Source organism: Aedes albopictus, chromosome 3 (assembly GCF_035046485.1).
Source record: "Aedes albopictus strain Foshan chromosome 3, AalbF5, whole genome shotgun sequence".
In the NCBI taxonomy this organism is placed as follows: Eukaryota; Metazoa; Arthropoda; class Insecta; order Diptera; family Culicidae; genus Aedes; species Aedes albopictus.
Window position 1 is genome coordinate 331,814,590 of NC_085138.1, and position 22,216 is coordinate 331,836,805.

The 22,216-nt window shown below is 40.0% G+C and overlaps 1 protein-coding gene across 2 annotated transcripts in view; it reads right to left on the reverse strand.

Annotated features, from left to right (window-relative positions):
• Positions 1–22,216, reverse strand: part of LOC109410089 (insulin-like growth factor-binding protein complex acid labile subunit) — an 878,026-nt gene that overhangs the window by 243,806 nt on the left and 612,004 nt on the right. For both annotated transcript variants that reach the window (XM_062842954.1, XM_029865278.2), the window contains exon 3: positions 20,412–20,784. The gene's annotated coding sequence lies outside the window, so the exon portion shown is untranslated. The remainder of the gene's footprint in view (positions 1–20,411; positions 20,785–22,216) is intronic.

Genomic DNA, 22,216 nt, shown 5'->3' on the forward strand with positions numbered 1-22,216 from the left:
GAAGAAAATGATTTATGACCGCTTCCCTGAACAAATGGAACCACTGTGCACCGGTCTTATTAACGTCTTGTACATGGTACATTTGGTGCGGGGGTGAATCTTTTTTGACCGCAGTTTCTTCTGGAGCCCATAGTAGGCACGACTTCCACTGATAATGCGCCTTCGTATTTCACGGCTCACGTTATTGTCAGCCGTTAGCAAGGAACCGAGGTAGACGAATTCTTCTACCACCTCGAAAGTATCCCCGTCTATCGTAACATTGCTGCCAAGGCTTGTCCTGTCTCGCTCAGTCCCACCTACCAGCATGTACTTTGTCTTAGCCGCATTCACCACCAGTCCGACCTTTGCTGCTTCACGTTTCAGGCGGGTGTACTGTTCTGCCACCGTTCCAAATGTCCTAGCAATAATATCCATGTCATCCGCAAAACATACAAATTGGCTGGATTTCGTGAAGATCGTACCCCGGCTGTTGAGCCCGGCTCGTCGCATAACACCTTCCAGGGCGATGTTGAATAGTAGGCAGGAAAGTCCATCACCTTGTCGTAGTCCCCGTCGAAATTCAAATGAACTGGATAGTTCACCCGAAATCCTTACGCTGTTCTGCACACCGTCCATCGTTGCTCTTATCAGTCTAGTCAGCTTCCCGGGAAAGCTGTTCTCGTCCATAATTTTCCATAGCTCTGTGCGGTCGATACTGTCGTATGCCGCTTTGAAGTCGATGAACAGGTGATGCGTTGGGACCTGGTATTCACGGCATTTCTGGAGGATTTGCCGTACGGTAAAGATCTGGTCCGTTGTCGACCGGTCGTCGATGAAACCGGCTTGATAACTTCCCACGAACTCATTTACTTTAGGTGAAAGACGACGGAAGATGATCTGGGATAGCACTTTGTAGGCGGCATTCAAAACGGTGATCGCTCGAAAGTTCTCACACATTAACTTGTCGCCTCTCTTGTGGATGGGACAGATTATCCCTTCCTTCCACTCCTCCGGTAGCTGTTCGGTTTCCCAGATCTTGACTACTAACTGGTGCAGACAGGTGGCCAACTTTTCCGGGCCCATCTTGATGAGTTCTGCTGCGATACCGTCCTTACCAGCCACTTTGTTGTTTTTGAGCTGGTGGATGGCATCCTTAACTTCCCTCAGCGTGGGAGTTGGTTCGTTCCCGTCCACCACATAGTCATTTCCTCCGCTGCCTTGGTCCTCCGTGCCTACATTCTCTTCGCCATTCAGGTGCTCGTCGAAGTGCTGCTTCCACCTTTCGATCACCTCACGTTTGTCCGTCAGGAGGCTCCCTTCCTTATCCCTGCATATTTCGGTTTGCGGCACGTAGCCTTTGCGGGATGCGTTGAGCTTCTGGTAGAACTTGCGTGTTTCCTGTGAACGGCACAGCAGTTCCATTTCCTCGCACTCCGCTTCTTCTAGGCGGCGCTTTTTCTCCCGGAAGAGACGGGTCTGCTGCTTCCGCTTCTGTCTGTATCGCTCCACATTCTGTCGGGTTCCATGCTGCAGCATTACCGCCCGCGCTGCATCCTTCTCCTCCAGAACCGCTCTGCACTCCTCGTCGAACCAATCGTTTCGTCGACTCCGTTCTACGTACCCGATAGTGCTCTCGGCTGCGTTGTTGATGGCTGCTTTGACTGTACTCCAGCAGTCCTCTAGAGGGGCCACATCAAGCACACCCTCGTCCGGCAACGCTGCCTCGAGATTCTGCGCGTATGCGGTGGCGACATCCGGTTGCTTCAGTCGCTCTAGATCGTACCGGGGCGGCCGCCGGTACTGTACATTGTTAATAACGGAGAGTTTTGGGCGCAGTTTAACCATCACCAGGTAGTGATCAGAGTCGATATTAGCGCCACGATAGGTCCTGACGTCGATAATGTCGGAGAAGTGCCGTCCATCAATCAGAACGTGGTCGATTTGCGATTCCGTTTGTTGTGGTGATCTCCATGTGTAACGATACGGGAGGCTGTGCTAAAAGAAGGTGCTACGAATGGCCATGTTCTTGGAGGCGGCGAAATCGATGAGGCGTAGGCCATTTTCGTTCGTCAGCTGGTGGGCGCTGAACTTTCCAATCGTCGGTCTGAATTCCTCCTCCTGGCCTACCTGAGCGTTTAGATCCCCTATGATGATCTTGACGTCGTGGTTTGGGCAGCGGTCGTACTCGCGTTCGAGCTGCGCGTAAAATGCGTCTTTGTCATCATCAGTGCTTCCGGAGTGAGGGCTGTGCACGTTTATTATGCTTATGTTGAAGAATCGGTCCTTGATCCTCAACCTGCACATTCTTTCGTCGATCGGCCACCAACCGATCACGCGCCTCTGCATGTCGCCCATCACTATGAAAGCTGTTCCCAGCTCACGTGTGTTGCCGCAACTCTGGTAGATGGTATGATTACCTCTAAACGTTCGCACCATGGATCCTGTCCAACACACCTCCTGCAGCGCTACGATTCCGAACCCGCGGTCCTTCAGTATATCGGCGAGTATGCGGGTGCTCCCGATGAAGTTGAGAGATCTGCAGTTCCACGTACCGAGCTTCCAATCGCAAGTCCCTTTTCGTCGCTGTGGTCGTCGCCAGTGGTATCGGTTCGCATTCTTCTCTTGTTGATTTTCCGGTGCTAGTCTTTTTTACGGCTGGCTCGCAGGGCCTGACACCAACCCACTAACCCAGGGAGCTGGGCTTACCTTCCCGGAAGCTACGGGTTCAGAGGAATTCTCCACAGAATTCCAGAGGAATTCTCCACAGAATTCCAGAAGAATTCTCCACAGAATTCCAGAGGAATTCTACACAGAATTCCAGAGGAATTTTTCACAGAATTCCAGAGGAATTCTCCACATAATTCCAGAGGAATTTTTCACAGAATTCCAGAGGAATTCTCCACATAATTCCAGAGGAATTCTCCGCAGAATTCCAGAAGAATTCTCCACAGAATTCCACAGGAATTCTCCACAGAATTCCAGAATAATTCGCACAGGAATTATGCTCAGAATCCCTCTCAGCTACGCCTCCGTCTTCCATTCATCCTCGAATCCGTTTGCATAGACCAGCAATCAGCACTCACCATCAGAAGCGAATAAATAAAACGAACAAGTTATAAATATAAATAAAACTAGAATTTTAATGCCATTTGCTTGCATCGCAAAACATAGTTTGCACTTATGTTTTGGGTTCTTTGTGCTCCTTTGCTCCGGAGGAAGCAAGCATTGCGCTCGCCCTGAAACAGTGGAGCTGTTATTGTTTCCTCGTAGCGAATTTCCCCTGGCTCTTAAATTTATGGAAAATTTATTCGAGGATAATAATTCTAACACTACCGTGGACGTTGCTTGAGTTCAGTGCCATCGACACCACTTTTTTTCTGGGGGGAGACGAGACGAGAGGTGCCAACACAGCTGATCCTGACGCAAGGTCATGCTAGAGGGGTCACCAATAGCTAATCGCACTGCACGTCTTGGTGCAATCGATGCACCACGTCGCGTCGCGAAAGGGGATAACGAGATCGGATTGCTGCTGGCGAGGTATGGATGGACCGTTCGTTGACTACCGCACAGCCAGAATCTCATGTTCAGCCAATAGGTCTCCGCTACACGTTTTATGCATCAAGATAAGCACCGTGAATCAATGTAATGGATATGGATGGATTGCGATGGGACGAGCGGTGAGTGAGTCGGTGCATTAGGGTGAAACATATTTTCGAGAATTTGTAGATTCAGGACAAGAATAGATGTCCTGGGAAGTTACCGCAGGTAAAATAAGCTTTTTCACCACCTCAAAACCAATAATATTGAATTCAGGTTTTGTGACGACTCCTATAACATTCCCGAAACTTATGCGACTTCAAACGTGTTTCTTTGGAATTCAGTTTCTGACCCGTCAACGTGGGACTCACATTTTTCAACAAATCCAACGACATTGTTTGCTTCGCTCATGACACTCGGAAGAACATTTCAAAACATGAACATCAAAACAAACGTAAATGTGGTACCAATCAGGACACCCTAATTCCCATGCAGCACATGCACTTTTGCTGGTGTTTGCTGCAGTCAGTGTAGCAACAGGAATCTGGGGAAACATGCTCCGCTTTATTCGGAGGAACGCTGGTGAGGCGCTGGTCTCAGCAGCATTGACCACGGCAAACAGTGCAAATAGTACACGCTGTTGAAGCGATAATGACCTGGGATAACTGGCATGGTAAATGGTGTGCGCCGAACTCCACAAATGAGGCAGGGGTTGAGGTGAGCATTGAGTTCACTTTTTGCTCCGTCGCCGTCGTGAATATGACTCTTGTTTATTTATCATTACGCTAGAACAAGGTAAATGGTGGTGGGCAGCCTGGCAAGTACATGCGAAATGGTCTGCGGTCAGCAGCTCAGGATATGTCGAAGCGTGCGCTCACGTGAACGAAATGGATCATAATAGCGGTGGCCGCTACCAGGAGCTGGAGGAACAGGTTCTCAACAACGCCAATCTTCCACGGAGCTTAATTAGCTTTTAATTTTCCAAACTCATTAGTGGGCTTGGACGACGACGACGAGGACGACGGTAGCAGTGATAGTTGCATGACGGTATCGATTTCATGAGGTCGATATTGCCCAGTTACATTACAGCGCTAATTGACGTATGTATACTGATGTTAATGAGTTTATTCAAGATAAGTCCTTTTACTTGAAGCAATCATGTATTTATTCATAGTTACCAGTTTTTTTTTTTCATTTTGGTCGGTAAGCATATAAGGCTTCAAAAATAATAGGGTAATTTGAGGAGTTCCTTAGAATTCGAAGAAATAGTATGAATTCCAGAGAAATTATACAAATAATTCCAGAGAAATTCTACAAAAACATCCAGAAGAATTCTACAAAACTTCCAGAGAAATTCTACCAAGAATTCCAGATTAATTCTAAAAAAAATTCCAGAGGAATTCTACAAAGAACTCCAGAGGAATTCTACAAAGAACTCCAGAGGAATTCTACAAAGAATTCCAGATGAATTGTACAATGAATTCCAGAGGAATTCTGCACAGAATTCCAGAGCCAGTCTACAAAGAATTCCGGCGTAATTCGACAAGGAATTCGATCTACAAAGAATTCAAGAGAAATTCTACATATAATTCCAGAGGATTTCTCCAAAGAATTCTAGAGAAATTCTCCTGGAATTGGGAAATTTCCAAAAAAAATCCAGAGAAATTCTCCAAAGAATTCCAGAAAAATTCTCTAAAGAATTCAAGATGAAATTAAAAAAAAAAAAACCAGATTAATCCACCTAGTGGTGGTAGTGCCTTTCTCGTCGAACATGTATTCATAATCTTTACGTCGACATTAGCTGATCCTAATAACATTTATACGCTTAATACGATTCATGTAAAATTTGACCTCCTTATGAACCCAAATTGTGCTCTGTAATTTTAGACGCAAAAGGTGATTGTAAAAACTTAATTCAGTGTTGATGCGATCAAATTATAATTTTCCCATAACACGTTGATCCATCATACATTATATAAACACCGCAGGCACTTGGAATTGTGTGATTTGAAGAGATTGCTTTGGTCACGATTTTGTTCTCTTGCATATATGAAGACTTTGACCATTTCTTCACTTTTCATCTTACCCAAAGTTTATCAGGCTATCAGAATAGCCACAATTTGATTTATCGCAAACATTTGTTTTGTTCTCTTTCATAATTCCACTATTTGAGTGGAGTATGTATGGATTCGGTTTTATTTTAAAGCCTGTATCCGCAATAGTCGGGACACAGAAACATTAACCGTAACTATGCAATAGATACATTAAAATTGCTCGAATTTGGCCTAATAACATCTTAAGATGTGTTCATTTCAGCTACAAAATTTCATGTGAATTAGTGCAGTACTTTTTATTGTAGCAATGGAAGAGTCGAATGTGCGCCATTGAATTTTGTACAGCCCCCAGTTTTGCTTGTCAGTGCTGTAACTTTTGAATTTGGCTAAGGAAATGTATGAAATTTTGAGCACAAACATGTCAGTCTTCATTTGTTGCATTGGCAAAATTTCAAAAAAATCGATGCACTATCAACAATTTTATAGTCGAAACATGTAATGGGACTGAAAGTGATTTTAGCCCCTCAGACAGCAATTAGTCAGCACCCTTTATTGTTTCGATTGTACTATGGAAAGTACTATACCAATAATCATCAAATTTTGCAGGCATAATATACACATAATCAACTACCTTCTGTGGAAATTTTATGAAAATTGGCAGAGAAATTCAAAAGTTATGAATAGGCTAACATCGCACATGAAAAACACGAAAAATATTCACTAACACTCACGCCTATCAACACCAGTAGATTTCAAACCAACTGATCAAAGTTGATGAAATTTTGCAAGAAATTGTCTCTATAAGTATCATAACTGCTGACGAAATTTCATAATTATGATCACAGAGCTGTGAACTGTAGCGTATAAGAACCATCTATTATGCGAATGAAAATTAGTCGTGATTGTACAAAATGCTTAAAACCACGTCTATTTGTTTTTCATCCACAGTTAAAAGTAATGCATCGATTTTTATTAAATTTGGCACAAATAATAAACATACACAAAAGAGTTCCCAGTCAATTATTTGGCCAGTTTTACCGATTCATTACAGAACTACAGCCGTACTTCTGTGTCCCGATTATTGCGGATACAGGCTTTACGTTTGACCATTTCCGGCGGGCACCTGAAACCGATTCCATGACACTACTGGTTGTCCCAAATATTATCTATGGCTATTTTCTTGTCAACTGGATATCAGGTTGCCCAGAAAACCATGAATTGATGTGTTGCATGGGGAGCATCCATTAAGTAAGTATGTTACGCTGAAATTGGGAATTTTCGAAGACCCCCCTCCCCCCTCCGCGTACGGGCTTTTCCTATATTTAATACACTGCCTATCATCGCTTATCAGTCCCATATTTGCTGGGTTTCGAATTCACATGGGACAGTTATGCGATGATATGCAGAACATTGCTTGTCGCACTTACCACTTACCCATGCTTGTTTTTGCTTTTCTTCTATATTTTACCATTTCCGGCGGGGCACTCGATACCTGTTCTTGAACACTAAAGGTTCTCCCAAATATGCGTCTGAGACTTTTAGCTTAGCTGTGAAAATTTGGTTATTGAAAAAGCCGCGATTTAGTGTGTCGCATGCATAGGTTCGGTAGAGTTTTATATTTTACCACTTACCGAGACACCCAAAATCGGTTCCCGGAAAGGATCTGTTGTCCCAAATTTGATCTGAGACTATTTTCTTGCTAATCGTTCATTAGGTTACCGAATAAATCATGTGACATGTCACATGTATTGATTCTCTTTTACATTTGAATTATTCCGGCGGGACAGACGGAATCGGTTCCGTGGAACACTGATATGGTCTGAGACTTTTTTCTTGCCAACTGTACATCATGTTACCTAAAAAGCCGTGATTTGAGGTATCGCACTTGGTATCGCATGCATGGCTTTGGTTCACTTTCAGATTTGGCCACTTCTGTTGGGACACCCGAAACCGGTTCCGGAATACTACCGATAGTCTCTAATGCAGGGTGTTAGGTTCGTGAGTGCAAACCTTTATTTTCTTACACCGCACATCGGCGGCGTTGTCTTTTTATTTCATAACCACTGCAGCAGTGGTTCGGCATATGATCAAGACTATGTGCGCGATGCAAAATGATATACCAGAGTGCACTAGCTCCAGCGGCACAGTGTGCAAAAAAGTGCTTACCTTTACAGTTGCAAATTCATGATCTGATATACAATGTTGAATTCGGAATTACAAGAACACGAGAGGAGCTAGACGTTTGATGTCAAAGAACGAATTGTAGAACGGAACAGGGGTCATACATTTGCCTAAGAGAAAATTCAAATTCATTTCGCATTTTCCAAAGGTAATTTACAAAACCATACACTACTTTTGAGCTTATTTGCTTTAGAAAACTAATTATTTAACTAAACCAATAGATTTGAAGATCTTTTTGGTAGGAAATTTCAAAAATCTTTCGAATGAGGGTTAAAAAGCTGCGTTAAGCTTGCCCATTTTCAAGGTATAACCAGTTTGAGGCAAGCAGTCTTGTAAACATTCGACATTATTCACTACCTTCATTTCGGTGCCGCAGTCGGGTGTCAGCTTGCTTTGTTAAATTCATGCACTACCGTTACCTCTTACCCACAACACGAGCGGTGGGACGAAAGTCAATGAACATAAAAAAGGCCCTCACTCAAAGTGCAAAATTTCGGTAATAGCAGTCCGTGTGGTCAATTATGAATTTCAAATAACTCAACGTACATATGTACAAATGGGTAAATGTTTGGTTAAATTGGGAAAAAACCCACAGCTCAGGTGAGATTTGAACTCACGACCCTTAAGGGTCGTTGTTGGGGCACCCGGAAACGGTTTCGGAACTAGACCGGTTCAGGTATGGTCTGAGACCATTTTCATGCTAACCGTTCATCAGGTTATCGAAAAAGCCGCTGTTGGAAGTGCGGCATGCATGCGTTTGGTTCACTTTTATATAAGGTCATTTCCGGGGAGACGCCCGGAACTGGTTCCGGAATACAACCGGCAGGCCCCAATGTGGTCTGAGCCTACTTACTTTATAACCGGCCATCAGGTTATAGGAAAAGCCGTGATTTGATGTGTCGCATGCATGGGTTTGATTCACTTTATATTTGGCCACTTCCGTCGGGACCCCCGGAACCGGTTCCGGAACACTACCGGTTCAGATATGGTCTGATACTATTTTCCTGTTAAACGTTCATCAGGTTATCAAAAATGCCGCTGTTTGATGTGTCGCATGCATGGGTTTGGTTCTCTTTTATATTTGGCCACTTCCGGCTGGACATCCGGAACCGGTTCCGGAACACAACCGGTTCAGATATGGTCTGATACAATTTTCTTGTTAACCGTTCATGAGGCTACTGAAAATGCCGGTGTTTTATGTGTCGCATGAATGGGTTATATTCAATTTTATATTCGCCCACTTCCGGTGGGACACCCAGAACCGGTTCCGGAACACTTCCGGTTCAGATATGGTCTGAGACTATTTTCCTGCTTACCATTCATCAGATAATAGCAAATGCCGTGGTTTGATGGGTCGCATGCATGGGTTTGTTGCATTTTCATGTCTGGCCCCTTCCAGGGGTACCGGTCCGGAACACCTAAATGGCCATAACTCCGGAACGGCTGGACCGATCCGAACCATTTTCAATAGGAAACAATGGGACCAGATTCCGCATTGAATGAACCGTCGGTCATTAAAATCGGTTGAGGTTTACTGCCAAAAAGTGATGTGAGTTTTTTTGTACACATACACACATACATACACACACACATACACACACACATACACACACACAGACATCACCTCAATTCGTCGAGCTGAGTTGATTGGTATATGTGACTCGACCCTCCGGGCCTTCTATCAAAAAGTAATTTTTGGAGTGAACATATAGCCTTTCCAGTACACTTAGTGTACGAGAAAGGCAAAAAGGTAATTCTCCAAGCGACTTCAGAGGCAATATTGAAAGATTTTTTGGAAATTTCTGCTAAAAATTGCAGAGTTATTTCTCAAAGAGTTCGAGAGGAATTCTACCATCAATTCCAGAGGAATTCTGCGCAGAACTCCAGAGGAAATCTCCAAAGAATTTCAGAGGAATTCTTCAAAAGAATTTCGAATTTTTTATAGAATGCCAGAGGAATTCTTTAAAAATTCCAACGGAATTCATTGAAGAATTTCAAGGGAAATCTGCAAAGAATTCCAGGGGAATTCTCCAAAGAATTCCAGTAGACTTGTTAAAAAAACTGCAACGAAATTTTTCCTTAAAAAATCCAGAGGGATTCTACAAAGAATTCCTGAGAAATTCTCCAAAGAATTCCTGAGGAATTCTCCAAAGAATTCCTAAGGAATTCTACAAAGAATTCCTGAGGAATTCTCCAAAGAATTCCTAAGGAATTCTACAAAGAATTCCGGAAGAATTCTCCAAAGAATTCCAGAGGAATTCTCCAAAGAATTCCAGAGGAATTCTTTAAAGAATTCCAGAGGAATTCTTCAAAGAATTCCAGAGGAATTCTCCAAAGAATTCCTGAAGAATTCTCCAAAGAATTCCAGAGGAATTCTCCAAAGAATTCCAGAGGAATTCTCCAAAGAATTCCAGAGGAATTCTCCAAAGAATTCCAGAGGAATTCTCCAAAGAATTCCAGAGGAATTCTCCAAAGAATTCCAGAGGAATTCTCCAAAGAATTGCAAAGGAATTCTCCGAAGAATTCCAGAGTAATTCTCCAAAGAATTCCAGAGGAATTCTCCAAAGACTTCCAGAGGGATACTCCAAAGAATTCCAGAGTGATTCTCCAAAGAATTCCAGAGGAATTCTATAAAGAAGTCCAGAGGAATTCTCTATGGATTTTCAAAAAAAAATCTTCAGAGAATTCCACTGGAATTCTGCAAACAGTTCCAAAACAGTTTTCCAAATAGTTTTGGAGGAATTCTAAAAATAGTTCCAGAGGAATTCTTCAAAGCATTTCAGAGAAATTCTGCAAAGTATTCTAAAGGAATTCTGCAAGAATTTCAGAAGAACACTATCAAAAAAAAAGGAAATACTCCAAGCAAATTCAGAGGAAATATTGAAAGAATTTCTGGAAAATTTTGCAAAAAAAATGCAGGATTATTCTTCAAATAATTCGAGAGGAATTCTACAAAGAATTTCAGAGGAATCCTACGAAGATTTCCAGAGGAATTCTACAAAAAAAACAGGAAAATTTTACAACAAATCCAGAGGACTCCTGCAAAGAAATTCTTCGAAGAATTCCAGAAGAATTTCCGAAGAATTCCAGAGGAGTTCTCGAAGAATTCCATAGGAATTCTCCAAAAAATTCCAGAATAGTTCCCCAAGACTTTTAGAGGAACTTTCAGAAGAACTCCAAGGGAATTCTACAAAGATTTCCAGGAAATTCTCCACAGAATTCCTGTGAAGTTCTGCTCAGAATTTCTCAATTTATTTTTCTCCGGCTTTCCTGAGACTACTGGAATTTTCCTTAGAAATCCTGAGGAATTCTTCTCAGAATTATAGAAGAATTCTTCACATTTTTTTATTATCTTGAGAATTCCTTCTGTATTTCTGGAGAATTTCTGTATTTCGTAGGATTTATAAGAAGAATTTCCTGATAGTTCTGAGGAGAATGCCCTGAACGAAGATGAGAAGAATTCAGGGCATTCTCCTCAGAACTTTCAGGAAATTCTTCTTATAAATCCTCCGAAATCATCCCCAGAAATCCTGGTGAATTTTCTTTTGAAATCTATAAAGATTCTTTTTAGAATCACTGGGGCATTCAGCTCAGAACGCCGGTCGTGTTCTCCTGAGAAGTCCTAGGAAGTTTTCCTAAGAACTCCCCTAAGAATAACTTTGAAATTCTTCACAAAAATCCAGGAAATTCTGTTCAAAATTCTCGGGAGATTCTTTACTGCAGTCCTTAAACATTTTCCTCAGAATTCCTACAACAAAAAATCTTTGAACTGTTTGCCATTATCTACAGAATTTCTGATGAATTCTTTTCAAGATTCCTAGGGAATTTTTCCTAGTAGTTCTGGGGAGTTTCTTTTGGAATTTTCGCTAGAATTGGGGGGGGGGGGGGGGCGGTGGGTCCTGGGAAATTTATCTCAGAATTCTTGGAGAACTCTTATTAGAATTCTTCTAGCATTCTGCTCGGAATTTGTGAAAAATGCTTTTCAGAATTTCTGAGCATTTTTTTTCAGAATGAATTCTCCTTAGAATGTCTGGGGAATTGTTCACAAAATTCCTGAAAATTATCGTCAAAATTCTTCTTTGTATTCCTGGAGAAATTTTCTCTCAATTTCCAAGACATTCTCCTCGGAATTACTGGGAAATTCTCCTTGGGAGAAGTCTTGGGAAGTTTTTCATAGAATTTTGGAAGTATTCTCATAAGAATTCCCGAGATATTCCTGGAGAATTCCCCCCATAATTAATAGATAATTATTCTCAGAAATCTTGAGGTGTTCTCCTCAGAACTAATGGGTTGTTTAATAGAGATGGTCGGCTTTCAGATTTTACAGACCCGAACCCGACCCGTACCCGAACAATTTTCAATTTCAAAACCCGGACACGACCCGTACCCGAGAATTTTTCGTTCCGTCAAACCCGGACCCGGCCCGAACCCGAAAATTTTTCGTCGATCAAACCCGAACCCGATCCGAACCCGAAATAAAAATTCCAATAAACCCGACCGAAACCCGAGTTAAATAATAATCATTAAATGTTTCGGATACAACAAATAAAACATTTTTCTGAATACTGATTTATCTACATTGGTACCAAACCCGACTTGAACCCGACATTATTCAAACCCGACCCGACCCGTACCCGAGAATTTTGAAATTGTTTAAACCCGGACCCGACCCGTACCCGAGCTTTTTTCAAATTTCCAAGCCCGAACCCGACCCGTACCCGTCGGGTTCGGGTTCGGGTCGGGTTTCTGGTTTGAAAACCTGAAACCCGACAATCTCTATTGTTTAATTCAGAATTGTTGAGTATTCTTCACAGAATTGCTGGGGCATTCTGGTGAATTCTTCCTGTAATTTCAAGAGAATACTCTTTAAGATTCCTGGGAATTTCTCCTCCAAGCCTTCTTGTAGCTTCCAAGTGTCCTAGTAAGTATCTGAGTATACGTTAATAGATAGTCTGGATAGAATATCCCAGAAATTTTGAAAATAATTCTTCAGAAATTTTCTCGAACGTTGACCGTTTTGAAAGCTACAAATCAATGTATAAAAATAATGCACTGCCCCATTATAAACAAGTTTTGCTACTGTTGCTTCTGCAAGTTTTTTTTTTCGAATGAATGCTTTTATAGAATCTCCAACCAATGAAAGCGATAGTGCGATGAGCGCATTTATCACGATTCTCAATTTGTGCCTCAGAATATTTTCGAACCGGTTCTATTGCCGAATCGATTCCAAACCTACCTTCGCTCCTTCGCCACTCTGTCTTCAACATTCTGGCATCCAAAGCCAGCATTATTTTGGACTGCGCACTCTGCCGCCGCCGAGCCAATAATCTTCCCATAACAATCATTTAAATCTTCATATGTTATATGATTTGATGGTTACGACGAGCCCTCCGTGTCTCCACCTGCCCCACCAGAAGAAGCGAGTCAGCTCCGGAGTTCGGCGGCCACTGCCTGGCAGCAGCTTGCCAGAGAAATATCAATAATTTGATCGCCATGACCGAGACACATTATCGCTCGCTCGCTGGTGAGTGTTCTGCTCGGTGGACGCTCGCTCGTTCAAGTTCACGTTGGACGACGACTGGTTTAGTTTTTTTTCTTGCTCTGTCGGAATCAGATTGGATTAGATGCAAATGTGATTTGTAGTTTTATGGGGCGTATAATTTGGTGGAGTCATTTTCGACGGCCATCGAATCTCCAGAAATTGACTGCGGGAATGCGTGGGAGAAATTGACGATCCTTAGTCGATGCAAGGTGATTTTTATGCGATTAGGGTGACCAAAATGCCATCTCATATCTCAAATCAACACGTTGTTACTGTCTGGATAGGAAGACGTTATCATAATGGTAACTCTCTCTGGTGTTCAACATTGCACACCAGCCAGCGATCCATCGATTTGATGCTTATTTATGAAGTGTGCTTCCCGGTTGGTGGTAGTTCAGCTGCTGGTACGGGCCAGACAATAAATTATTGGCCAAAATGGCGAATTCAATTTTTACAAGAGTTATGGTCTTTGGCGAGGTGCGCTTTAGCTGGAATTCCACTTTATTCCTACATCGAGCGTGCGGTGTTCCAGCTGAGAATTTGGAACGGGATAGGCAGTCACACTTTTCGGAGGTGTTATTCTCTTGAGTGTGCGATTTTTGGTTAATTATGTGCGAAAATTGATGGTGGATCGTAAATTTTCGAGCAGAGACAAATTTCGTACGGTGAAGAGGAGATAACCGCGAAGAGAGAATCGATTTAGTGCGGGCGATATGGTACGGCGTAGGATATTGGAAGATGAATTTTATGAATTAGGCAAACATGTGAGTATAAATCTGAATGCCGCTTATCTCAACGATAAGTTTGTAGAAATTGATTAGTTTCACACTTTGAACGATACATTATCGAACAAAATCAATTTGCATTTATCGACACTGCCTCGATTAGAAAAATCTCCTTTACTTGTAGTAATTGTAGCGGAATATTTCTACAGGAACCGATGGAACAATTTTTTAATCTTTGTATGAGATTCTAATAAAAAGAATGGAAGAATTTGTGCAGAATCCTGATTATCTGAAAAGGTTCCAGAAGAAACTTCTGAGACAATTGCATGAAAGATTTCCGAATTAATCTCCATGCAATCATGCAAGAAATTGGTGGCAGACATTCCAAACCTCTGTGTTCCCCGTCTTCCCTGTCTTCTCTGTCCACTCTGTCTTCTCAGTCTTCTCTGTCTTCTCTGTCTTCTCTGTCTTCTCTGTCTTCTCTGTCTTCTCTGTCTTCTCTGTTTTCTCTGTCTTCTCTGTCTTCTCTGTCTTCTCTGTCTTCTCTGTCTTCTCTGTCTTCTCTGTCTTCTCTGTCTTCTCTGTCTTCTCTGTCTTCTCTGTCTTCTCTGTCTTCTCTGTCTTCTCTGTCTTCTCTGTCTTCTCTGTCTTCTCTGTCTTCTCTGTCTTCTCTGTCTTCTCTGTCTTCTCTGTCTTCTCTGTCTTCTCTGTCTTCTCTGTCTTCTCTGTCTTCTCTGTCTTCTCTGTCTTCTCTGTCTTCTCTGTCTTCTCTGTCTTCTCTGTCTTCTCTGTCTTCTCTGTCTTCTCTGTCTTCTCTGTCTTCTCTGTCTTCTCTGTCTTCTCTGTCTTCTCTGTCTTCTCTGTCTTCTCTGTCTTCTCTGTCTTCTCTGTCTTCTCTGTCTTCTCTGTCTTCTCTGTCTTCTCTGTCTTCTCTGTCTTCTCTGTCTTCTCTGTCTTCTCTGTCTTCTCTGTCTTCTCTGTCTTCTCTGTCTTCTCTGTCTTCTCTGTCTTCTCTGTCTTCTCTGTCTTCTCTGTCTTCTCTGTCTTCTCTGTCTTCTCTGTCTTCTCTGTCATTCCTCTTGTTGAAGAATATCTCAATCAAGCAATAGAGAAATTTTCGATAGAATTTGTAATATAATCTCCGTAACAATTCTTTGAGAAAAATTTGAGCAAATACCTGGAGAAACCCCTGGAGGTCATTTCAAGAGTTCCTTGATGATTTTGTGGAAGAATCCATGAAACAATATCTGTAAGTTTTTTGAATATGAAGGAATTATAGAAGCAATTTATGGAGGAGTCCCCAGAAGGATTTTGGAGAAATCGCTGTTGGGATTTCTGAAGGTATTCAAGAAGAAATCACTTATAAAGTTATTCAAGTTAAAAAGTAATTTCTGAAGAGATTTTTTCAAGATTTTTTGAGATTTTCTGATGGCATTTCTCAAAGAAATTTTTGAAAAATCATTGAAAGATTTTCTAATTGAACAGTTGGAGATGCTACAGGAGAAATTTGTTTGCTTATTTTTGAAAAAAAAAAACTCTGGACAGATTCTGAAAACCTATCTTGAGAAATTTCTAAAGGAATCTATAAACTATACAAAGAGTATAAGGATTAGTTTATGAAGTAATTATGGAAGGTTTTTTGAAGAAAAAACAACATTTAGTTTTTTGGAGTAATTCTCAGAATGATCTCTCATTGGAATTTCCAGAGCAAACTATGCAAAATATTCTGAGTATATTTAGCAACTTCTGGAAGAATTCCAAGTAGAATATCTGCAGGAATTCCTGGAGGAATTTCAAAGGCAATCGTATTCATTTTTTCAGAGAACTCCAGCAGAATTTTACCAATTAGCGAATGAGTTTTTGGGATGCTTCTGGGAAACTTTCCGAAGAAATCTCTGGAGGGATTCTGGAAGAATGTATAGATGATTACCTGGCAAGTTACTGCAAAAGTTTTCGAAGGAATCAGGATTTTTTTAAACTTTATGTAATTTCTGGAGAAATCTCCTGGCAGAAAATCCACAGCAATACTGGAAGAAAATTTCAGAATGAATCCGTGGTACATTTTTTGATAGAATCCGTGACAGAATTCCCAAACGATTTTTGGGAGAAGGAATCCCTGGATTGGTTTTAAAAAGGTTTTCTAGAAAACCTCTAGGGGAATATCTAAAGAAATCTATGAAGGATTATCTATAAGAATATCTAAAGAAATACACGAATCAACACGTTGAGAAACCTCTGAAAGAATTCCTGAAACGACTTCTGGAAGAATGTTTGGTGAAACTACCGAAGGAAAAAGATGTCTAAGCCCTGCAGCAATGTTGAACACGAATCCTTGGAAGAATTTTTGGAAGAAACCGTAAAGGAATCCCGGATGATTTTTTGGAGAAATTAGTAAAGGAAACTTCCGTAAGAATTTCTAAAGATAACCCTGGAATAATATTTAGAAAAAATCCCAGGCGAAAAATTTCATGGAATCCACGGATGAAGGGTTTTCTAATTGAACAGTCGGAGATGTTTCAAACTTATGGCTTATTTTTGATGAAATCCATGGAAAACTTTCTGAAAGTATATATAAATATTTTTTAAAATAACACTTGTTTCATTTTCTAAGAGAATCCATAATAAATATTTACCAGATACTTTCCAAAATATTCTTTGATAAATTTCTGCTTGAATTTTCAGATGAATTTCTTAACAGTTCTTATTAATTTCTTAAGAAATTTATTCAAGAATTTAGGAATGTTTTAAGCAGTCCATGGAAAATACTCATTTTTTTGAGGAATATTGGGGGAAGTCCCTAGAAGTATATCTGAAGAAATACCTGGAGGATTTTCTAAAGAAATTTCAATATCTGAATTCCAGAAGGATTTTTTCTTGCAATCCAAGAAGGAATTTCTAATGGAATCAAAAATATACATTTCCATAAAAAATCTTAGAATTATTAAAGGAGTATTGAGAAGATCCTCTGAAAAAATCCTGGAAAAATTGCCGAATAAATTTCTGTACGAGTGCAGAACTTTCTTAAAGAATTCCTTGTGTTATTTCTGGAGTATTTTTTTTTAATCCTGCAGACATTTTCAGCATGAATCCTTGGAAGAATTTTTGGAAGAATCTGTAAGAAGATTTCTTACAGTACTCCGAGTACTTCTCGGAAGCATGATTCAAGAAATATTTGGAATATGGCTTACCTATTTACCATAAAATTACCAGAAAGATTTCTAAAAACTTATCTGGAGAAGTTACTTGAAGAACCCCTGTACGAATTTCTAAGGAAATCCATGGACAACTTTTTAAAGTTATTTATGGTAGGTTTTCTGAAAAATAACCATTTATGGATGGACTTTTAAAAAAATTCCTACAAAAATTCACTGAAGAATTTCATTAGAAATCATCATAGAAATTTTAATAGATCCATGCGAAATATTCTGAAAAAAAATTGTGAAGAATTTCGAGAAGAATCCCTAGTAGTACATTTGCCGAAGTCCCTGTAAAAATTCCAAATGAACGCCAGGAGGATATTTGTTTTAATCAGTTATGTACGTTCTCTGGAAGATTTTCTGGATACCTGGTGAATCCCATGAAAAATATTTCGAAGGAAACCCTTTGTGGAATTTCTTAAGCAGTGTTTTAAAAATTGACTGGCAAATTCCTGGAAAAATTTTCATAGAAATCTCGGCAGAATTTTCTGAAAAACCTTGTGAAATTTTTCTGCTGTAATATCTTAAGTATCATTGACGAAAATTTTAGATTGAATCCTTGGAAGACTTGCAGAAAGAATCCATAAAGGAATTTCCTAAGAACCTAAGAAATAATTTCAAAAGGGATTTTTTGCAAAATTTCCCTTAAAATCTCTTGAAGAATTTCCAAAAAAATTTGTATAGGAATCTCTGAAGAAATTTTGAATAAACATCTAGAGGAATTTTAGAAATATTTTCGTATTTTTTTTTTATTCCTGAAGAAATTTTCAGCATGAGTCCTTCGAAGAAGCCGTGAAGGAATTCTGGAGAAAATTGGAAATTATTGGAAAAATTTCCAAAAGAATCCCTAAAAGTTATTTTTTGAATTATTTTTTTGAAAATAAAAACTTTCAAAATAATTTCTGAAATCTTTGCAATACATTTTGAAAAATTTCCTGGTGAAAACATTTAAGAAATCAATGAAAGATTAACCGATAGTATACTTGTAGAAGTTCCAAGATTGATATGTAGGCTAATATTAAAGAAATCCCGGCAAAATTTCTTAAAGTTGTCTTTTGAGAAATATCTGAAGGATTTTCAAATGAAATGCATGGACAAAATTCATTGGAAGATTCTCATAATAAATGGTTCTAGAAATTTCTAGAGGAATCTCCATAAGAACTTCTGCAAGGAAATATCTGAGGAATCTTTGAAGAAATCCACGGAAGAGTTTCTAAAGCAGTTCACGCAGTTTTTTTTGAGAAATTTTTGAAGGACTCTCCGAAGGATTTTCCAATGGAATTACTGTAAACATTTCTGAATAAATACCTAGAGGAGCGTTTTGAAGAACTGCTGGAAGAATTTCTGAAATAATACTTGGAGTAATTTCTAAAGCAATTCATGGTCAAATGTGTGAAGTGTTCTAACTAGAAGAATTCTTCATGGAATTTCTGGAAGAATCCAAGATAAGGTTTATGAGCATTTTTGGGAGATTTTTCAAATAATACTCTGTAGAATCTTTGAGCCTTTGAAGAACTTTCAATGAATAACGTTCAAGAAATCAAAGTACATGCAGTTATTTCGCTGAACAAATCCCTGGACAAATTTCTGACAGAATAAATTGAGTAATTTCTCAAGCAATACTAGTCAGATATTCTAAAAAAACTTTGTGAGATTTCTGGATTGAACTCTAATGAAATTCTAATAGAATCCATGACTTCACCATGGATTCTATTAGAAATTTCATTTGGAATTAAAGAAATCCCCGACGAAAATTTCAGATTGTACTTGCCACACAATGTAAAAATTCATGCAATGGCAGGCAAAGAAAGCCCTTCAATTAATAACTGTGGAAGTGCTCTAGGAGCACTAAGTTGAAGTGAGGCAGACCAAGTTCCAATGCAAACGTCGAGCCATAAAGAAGAAGACGAATGCGAAGAAGGAGAAGGAGAAGAAGAGGAATAATAATAATAACAATAATAAGAATAAGAATGAGAATCAGAAGAAGAAGAATAAGAAGAAGAAGAAGAAGAAGAAGAAGAAGAAGAAGAAGAAGAAGAAGAAGAAGAAGAAGAAGAAGAAGAAGAAGAAGAATTGACATATGAAAAGTTTTGAGTTTTCCAAATTCATCTGTGGAAAATTTTTAAATTAAAGTCTTCGGGAATTTCCAAGAGTCCCTGGATGCGATCTAGAAAAAAAAATCCATGGAGAAATTTCGTATCTTTTGAGAAATTTATGATTAATCCCTGAAAGAAGAGATAATTTTTATTATTAAAATAAAAACTCAAATACTAAAAAAACCAACACTCTGAAAACAAACGCCATCTCAGTTAAGCAGAGTCTAACTGGAAAGAACAAGATCCATCGCTTGTCATTGACTCCAACGCAAAGTAGATATGCAAATGATCAGAATTTAAATTTCAGAACTTCAACTTTCCAAATCTATACAACTCGTTCATTGCGAAGCAAGGAACCATGGCAAACTGCTTATTCATTTCAACACATCAAACCGAACCATCCAAACTTCCTCGGCACGCCACAACACCACTTCCAGCAACCCCGCGAAAACGTCAAAACCCGACGACCAACGCAACGGATGGATTCTCGAATTTCGGAAATCTCGTCGTGAGCGTAGTGTGGGCCGTGTGATCCTCCTCATCCTTTGAATGGCACATCGACCTGAAGGGATGACAGATGACTTGTATGCGAGCTTGATGACTTATTTCCAGATTACCCTTTACTTTCCATCAACCGGTCCACCGGCGACGACGACGACGACGACGACCGGTGGTGGATGTTGCCTCCTCATTTGCATAATTTCAATGATTAATCTCTCGAACGAGAAATTGAGCTTTTGTTTTCGGAGCATTCTAACGCGACTGGCAAATGCCGCCGCTCGCTCCGATTTAATTTGCAAAAGCAGATCAACGTGAGATCGTAAAAGATATTCAATTTCAAGGTTCTCAGCCATGATATGCGATGCGAAGTGCATCACGTTCCTATATGTTGACAAACGATAATGAAGGGGAGAAGGGAAACTTCCAGCGGGATGGTACTTATCCCGGTGTCTTAAAATTTAATGCACTCCTTTTGGCGCGGTCGCTGTTAAACAACCTGCCAGAGTCTGTGCTGGCTGCACACCACGCGAGGTAAGGTAACGACACAAATGTGAGACCCAAACAACTATGTGCAACGAAACTCTATTAAAATTCCTTACCTTTTATATCTCGCGTAGAAGATCTCCGGTTTTTCTCGGCTGCACTGCGCGAAACTCTCGCGAGTCTCGCCTCTCACTCTGCTCTGGGGTCTCCCGGCGCGTTTCCTCTCTATATCCCAGTGGCGTGGCGTGGTCTCTTCTCTTCACTGGCACTCGCGCGCGTTTCCTGCGGCTGTTGTTGTTCACTAAGTACGGCGCGGACGGGATGCTGCTAAGCTTGCATCATCCTCTGGCACTGACACTGACTGTACTGACAAAGCTCGGGATGCTGATTCTGATGTTGGTGGGGCTGATGCTGGTGCTCTTGGGATCGGTTCGCGGTGGTCGGGTTCAAGGTGTGCTTGTATTCCATTATGTTACAATTAGTCGTCACCTGAAAAAGGCAATACACAAACGCGCTAGTGAGAAACCGGAGCCAGTATAGTGTGACGATGCGGCTGCTGCTGCAGCAGAAGGTTTGCGGGGAGAGTGGGGTAAAACGTGGCCCTCGAGTTCGCCTTATTCATTACTATCTGCCCAGTGCGAACACTGAATTGCATATTTCGTTTTTTAGCATGCGATTCTCATAACATGTAGGGTATTGTACCATTTGGGTAGGTGTACCTATTTTGGGCACTTGCCGGTATAACTAAGTCAATTTCAAACCGATTGATTTGATTTTTTGTATAGAGTTAGGCACGTGCAGTATCTAACTCTAAACAAAAATTCAAATCAATCGGTTTGAAATAGACTTAGCTATAGCGGCAAGTGCCCAAAATAGGTACACCTGCCCAAATGGTACAAGGCCCTATTTTCAAAATTTTCCATGTTTCATTTATAAACATCGCCGGAGCCCAGCAGTGAGAGCATTATTCAAATACGTCACGTCAAACGTGACATAAAAAGGTCTGTCTATATATCACGTGGGCCTGGAAGGAGTTTAACCCTTATGTGGTCGACAGCGTACCCGGATACCCGGCGCCCATTTTTCACGGTTTAGAAAAAAGCAAAAAGTTAGTCGGACACATAACGGTTAAGAAAAAAAAACATGTGTAATAGTGTAATAGTCTATGCGACATCCTTTTACCTTTGATAGTGTCTTGAATTATTTTAAAGTTTATTTAATTCCTACATTTATAACGAAATGTTTGCTAAAATATCAAAACTATTGACTAAATTCTTAGAATGGAATGCGACTTTCAAGACTTTTAGTAAAATCTGCAGTATATAATTCTGGAAATATTTATGAAAATTTAAAGATCTGTTGGAATTGTAGTTGTTAAAATTGGAACAAATTTAAAAATCCCTCATAGAACTTGATAAATACTGATAAGATGTTTAAAATTAAATAATTTAGTTTACTATAAAAGTAACTATAATTGTTTAACTTTTCAGCAGTTCCAGCCCAAAACAGGTAAAAATCTGTCATTTTATACCAATACAGGAACACAGATACTTTGAATGAGATTTTGTTCAAGCGCTGGATTCTGCGAATCATTCCCTTTTGCGCCAACATATCATAATTTTTCCAACACCACATTCGAAAAAGGCGTATTCTTTCTAAAAAAAAAAAAGGTTCGAAAACGAATTGTTTGTTTGAAATGATATCATTGAATATGTTTCAGGATATTTGAAAAAAAAATCGGAAAAAAATACACTGAGTTAAATATTCATCGTGGATCTATACTAGATGTTAATTTAATTTCTCAAAAATATTACCCGTCGGTTTTGTTATTTCATTTTTTTTTGTAAGCCTACTTCTAGCTTCAAAATCTGTCAAGTAACCTGGGATGGTCAAATTTTTCATACTATTTATTTTGCGTAAA